General features: G+C 48.3%; 1 long non-coding RNA gene across 1 annotated transcript in view; it reads right to left on the bottom strand.

Moving 5' to 3' along the window:
* Positions 1-1,309: 1,309 nt before the first annotated feature.
* LOC140200896 (uncharacterized) overlaps positions 1,310-6,000 on the bottom strand; it is a 44,102-nt gene continuing 39,411 nt past the window's right edge. The window contains exon 3 of the long non-coding RNA XR_011886753.1: positions 1,310-1,369. This is a non-coding gene — a long non-coding RNA (uncharacterized lncRNA). The remainder of the gene's footprint in view (positions 1,370-6,000) is intronic.

Here is a 6,000-nt window from a genome sequence, read left to right as displayed (position 1 = left end):
AAGGACGTTGAGGCTTTGGAGAGGGTGCAGAAGAGCTTTACCTGGATGCTGCCTGGATTAGAGGGCATGTGTTATCACGAGCAGCTTGACAAACTTGGGTTGTTTTCTCTGGAACGGTGGAAGCTGAGGGGAGATCTGATGGAGGTTTATAAGATTACAAGAGGCATAGATAGAGTAGAGAAACAGTATCTATCTCTTTGGGTTGAAATGTCTAATACCAGAGGCCATGCATTTAAGGTGGGATGGGGTAATTTCAAAGGAGATGTGAGGGGCAAGTTTTTTTCCCACAGACAGTGGTGGGTGCCTGGAATGGTGGACATTGTGTAGTCACAAGGGAATAGTTTAGTTGGTCACTTGATTACTAAGCTAGTTGGTTCGGCACAACATTGTGGGCTGTTCCTTTGCTGTGCATTTCTATATTCTGTGTTCTAAAGGCAGCAGTGGTCTGGTTTTTACAGATCTGCATGCCACAGTAGCGTAGCGTTTGGGGTGATGCTATCACATCTCGGGGCATACGAAGTTCAATTCCGGCACCGTTCTGTTAGGATTCTCTACATCCTCCCACAGAATGAGTGGGATTTCTCTGGATGCTCCAGTTTCCTGCCACAGTCCAAAGAGGTACCGTGTATTGTAAGTTACCCTGTGATTACATTAGTGTTCAATCAGGGTTGTGGGGTTGTCGGAATGACACAGCTCGATGGCCCCACACTGCTCTGTATCACTAAATCATTCAATCAATCCACCAATCTGGCAGAAGCCAGCACCAACTTCATCTGGAAGCGCATTGAGGACGCTGTCCCCCAGAAATCACTCAGGGTCTATCCAAACCAGAAACCCTGGATCAACAGTTCCGTGTGCCCTGCACTCACCGCGTGTCACAGCTTTTGCACCGGTAACCACCAGGAACTCAAGAAGTGCAGCTACGATCTGCTCAAAGTCATGAAGGCAGCGAAACGACAATACGGGGACAAGGTCCAGACACAACTCTCCACCAACAACACAAGCAGCTTATGGCAAGGTCTGCACACCATCACAGACTTCAAAGCTAAACTCAGCGCTGCTGCCAACAGCGCAGCCTCTCTCCCAGATGAGCTAAATCTTTTTTACGCTCGGTTCAATGTCGCCAACACTGAGCCCCTGAGGAGAGCTGCTGACGTGACCTGCACCTTGGTCATCTCTGAGGCTGAGGTATGCAGGTGTTTCCAACGAGTGGACAGTCGCAAGGCTGCGGGACCGGACGGCGTCACAGGGCGGGTACTCAGGATGTGTGCAGCACAACTGGCAGGTGTGTTTGCAGTCATTTTTAGTCTCTTCCTCTCCCAGTGTAGAGTGTCCTCCTGCTTCAAAGCATCCACCATTGTTCCTGTACCTAAAAAGACCAAGGTAACATGCCTGAACGACTGGCATCCTGTTGCACTCACCTCAATTATAAGCAAATGCTTTGAGAGGCTGGTCAGGGACAACATCTGCAGCCTGCTACCACCCACACTGGACTCCCTACAATTCACCTACCAACACAACCGATCGACAGATGACACAATAACCACAGCTCTCCACACCGTCCTTACACACCTGGAGAAGAGGGATGCTTATGTGAGAATGCTGTCCTTGGACTACAGTTCAGTATTCAACACCATAGTTCCCTCCAGGCTCGACAAGAAGCTCAGAGACCTGGGCCTTCACCCTGCGTTGTGCAGCTGGATCCTGGACTTCCTGTCAGATCACCAGCAGGTTGTAAGAGTGGGCTCCCCTCATCTCTGCCCCTCTGACCCTCAACACAGGAGACCTGCCTCCCCCCCAGGACTGTGTCCTAAGCCCCCTCCTTTACTCTCTGTGTATCCATGACTGTGTTGCCACCCACAGCTCCAATCTGCTAATTAAATTTGCTGACAACACTACACGGATTGGCCTAATCTCGAATAATAATGAGGCAGCCTACAGTGAGGAAGTCATCTCTCTGACACAGTGGTGTCAAGAAAACAACCTCTCCCTCAATGTCATAAAAACAAAAGAGCTGTTTGTAGACTACAGGAGTAACAGAGACAAGCTAACTCCTATTGATATCAATGGATCTGGGGTTGAGAAGGTAAACAGCTTCAAGTTCCTCAGCATCCACATCACCGAGGACCTCACGTGGTCTGTACACACTGGCTTTAGTGAAAAAAGCACAACAGCGCCTCTTTCACCTCAGACGGTTAATGAAGTTTGGTATGGGCCCCCGAATCCTAAGAACTTTCTACAGGGGCACAATTGAGAGCATCCTGACTGGCTGCATCACTGTCTGGTATGGGAACTGTACTTCCCTCAATTGCAGGACTCTGCAGAGAATGATGCGGACAGCCCAACGCATCAGTAGATGTGAACTTCCCATGATTTAGGACATTTACAAAGACAGGTGTGTAAAAAGGGCCCGAAGGATCATTGGGGACCCGAGTCACCCCAACCACAATCTATTTCAGCTGCCACCATCCGGGAAACAGTACCGCAGCATAAAAGACAGGACCAACAGGCTCCGGGACAGCTTCTTCCACCGGGCCATCAGACTGATTAATTCATGCTGGCACAACTGTATTTCTATGTTATATTGACTGTTCTGTTGTATATCTTACTGTTGTTGTTGTTCGTCCATTGCTGACATCGATGAGGACCTTGACACCATTATGATGGTGTCAAGACTAGCGCGTGATTTGGATTTAAGTGAGGGAGAGTTGTGCAGCGTCAGCCTCACTCTCTCTTCCCAATTCCCATCTGGGTCCAGTGGCAAGACAGAGTCTAGATGGCTGGAGATGGGACTAGGCGCAGTGGATGACCAGGACATCTTCTGTGTCTTGTCCTGCTCTACACGTTCCACAATGTTTGCAGAGATTGCCTTCTTGATCATTGGATTCTTCATCTGCTCAATACGCCGGAGTCTGTCTTCACGTGCTGGGATAGACAACTCCCTATCTCACCGAGGGTTTGAGACCCGTCGGCTACCCTCACCTGGTTTAGCCGGCTTGTCGAAGCCGTTGCCCGGGGTGTGGCCGCTGTCACATGCAAACAGCTACGGGGAGCCACAGGTGAGAGCTGAGTGCCAGGTGGGGACCAAAGGTGGACTAACCGCCTTGAAAAGGACGCGACCTGTTCCCCCACCAGAGGTGCTACCCCTCCCTGACACCCCATACACCCCTTACTGTATTATTACAGATACTATTCTATTTGTTACACTATTATTACAAATTACTAATACACAATTTACACATTTAGATGGAGATGTAACGTAAAGATTTTTACTCATGTACGTGAAGGATGTAAGAAATAAAGTCAATTCAATTAAATTCAATAGACTTCCGAAGCCCCTTGAAAGAATCCTCATGATCTCCACTCTGAACTGTGATACCTTCTTCAGTATTTCTGTACTTCCCTCTGGAAGCTCCTGTTAAATCCTTTCCCACTGCCCTCACACACAATCGGGCTGACTGAAGACAGAATATGACTTAAAAGATATAATATTAATGGTAAGACTCTTAGCAGTGTGGAGGATCAGTGAGATCCTGGGTTTCGTGTCCATAGGACGCACAAAGCTGCTGTGCAGGTTGACAGTGTTGTTAAGAAGGCGTATGGTGCGTTGGCCTTCATCAACCGTGGGATTGAATTCAAGAGCCGTGAGGTAATGTTACAGTTATATAAGACCTTGATCAGACCCCACTTGGAGTATTGTGTTCAGTTCTGGTCACCTCACTACAGGAAGGATGTGGATGCTATAGAGAGAGTGCAGAGGAGATTTACAAGGATGTTGCCTGGATTGGGGAGCATGCATTATGAGAATAGGTTGAATGAACTTGGCCTTTTCTCCTTGGAGCGACGGAGGATGAGAGGTGACCTGATAGAGGTGTATAGGATGATGAGAGGCATTGATTGTGTGGATAGTCAGAGGCTTTTTCCCAGGGCTGACATGAGAGGGCACAGTTTTAAGGTCCTTGGAAATAGGTACAGAGGGAATGTCAGAGGTAAGTTTTTCACACAGAGATTGGTGGGTGTGTGGAGTGCACTGCCAGCAAAGGTGGTAGTGGTGGATACAATAGGGTCTTTTAAGAGACTCTTAGATTGGTACACGGAGCTTAGAAAAATAGAGGGTTATGCGGTAGGCAAATTCTAGGCAGTTTGTAGAGTAGGTTACATGGTCGGTACAAAGTACCTGTAATGTGCTGTAGATTTCTGTCTTTCTGAGGGATGTACTGTCTTTGGAGAGGATCCAGAGGAGGTTCACAAGAATGATCAAGAACCTATTAACCTCCACTTTAAATATTCCCAAGACTTGTCCTCCACAGCCGTCTGTGACAATGAATTCCACAGATTCACCACCCACTGGCTGAAGAAATTCATCCTTATCTGTGTTCTAAATGGACGTCCCTCTATTCTGAGGGTGTGCCCTCATCCACTCTATTGAGAACTTTCAATATTTGATAGGTTTCAATGAGATTCCCCCTGATTATTGTAAACTCCAGTGAGTACAGGCTCAGAGCCACCAAATACTCCTCGTACGTTAAGCCTTTCATTCCTGGAATAATTCTCATCAACCTCCTCTGGACTCTCTCCAATGCCAGCACAAAGGGGTCCAAACACTGCTCACAATTTGTGTGTGTGTTCTACAGAGCTCCAAAGTGCTGGAAGGGGAAGAGGTGTCCGGTGAAGGTGAAGGTAATGGTTGCATGTGTAGGCTTGTGGAGCGGAAGGTGAGCCCATTCTATCTCCCTTGTTCAGTCCCTTCCCACCTACATCCATGACACTTCTCTTGGTCTCAATCTCCTCACTGACTTTCACCTCCCTGGCCCTGACTTTCACCACGGATGTCCAGTTCCTAAACACATTTATCTTCCATCAAGAAGGCTTTAAAGCCCTCTGCTTCTTTCTCAATAAAAGAACCAACCAGTCCCCCTCCATCACCACCCTCTTCCACCTAGCAGCACTGGTCCTCACCCTCAACAAATTTTCCTTTGGCTCTTCCCTCTTTCTCCAGATTCGAAGGGCAGCCAAAGACACCCTCACGGGTCTCAGCAAGGCCTCCTCTTCGTTGGCTTCATAGAACAGTCCATGTTCCAAGTCTTTCCCAATAATGCTTCCCAAATATCCCTCCATTACACTGATGACTGTATTGATGTTGCCTCAGGCACCCATGCTGAGCTTGTCAATTTCATCAACTTTGCCTCCAACTCCCCCATTTCCCAGACATCTGCAGTCACCCCATCTTCCTGCCACTTAACAGTAATAGAGTTCCTCTTGTCCTTACCTGCCACAACATGAGCCTCCACATCTAACACATCATTCTCCACAATCCCTGCCATCTCTAAGCTGATTGTACCACCAAACATAGTTTGCCAGCCTCCCCTACCCCCCTACCCCCCTTACTTTTTGCAGAGATTGCACTGTTTATTCATTTTCATAAATGCTGCCTGACCTGCTGAGATCCTCTGACAGTTTGTGTGTGTTACCTTAAAGTTATGCCCCCCATATTAGCCATTACCGCCCTGGGAAAATGTCTCTGTCTGTCCACTCAATCTATGCCTCTCATCATCTTCAACACCTCTGTCAAGTCACCTCTCACCCTCATTCACTCCAAAGAGAGGAACCTGAGCTCGCTCGATCCTGTACAAGCAGGGAGTGGGGTAACACACACAAAATGCTGAAGGATCTCAGCACCTATGGAAAAAAAGTACAGTTGACGTTGCAGGCCAAGACCTGTGGCAGGACAGGAGAAAAAAACTCACAGAATGGAGGATATAGCCTGTGTACAGGGAATGGGGGGATGTAGCCTGTGTACAGGGAATGGGGGGATATAGCCTGTGTACAGGGAATGGGGGGATGTAGCCTGTGTACAGGGAATGGGGGGATGTAGCCTGTGTACAGGGAATGGGGGGATGTAGCCTGTGTACAGGGAATGGGGGGATATGGTCTGTGTACAGGGAATGGGGGGATGTAGCCTGTGTACAGGGAATGGGGGGATGTAGCCTGTGTACAGGG

This window comes from Mobula birostris, chromosome 7 (assembly GCF_030028105.1).
Source record: "Mobula birostris isolate sMobBir1 chromosome 7, sMobBir1.hap1, whole genome shotgun sequence".
In the NCBI taxonomy this organism is placed as follows: domain Eukaryota; kingdom Metazoa; phylum Chordata; class Chondrichthyes; order Myliobatiformes; family Myliobatidae; genus Mobula; species Mobula birostris.
Note: the sequence above shows the minus strand (reverse complement) of the source record. Positions and strands in the feature narration are given on the sequence as shown.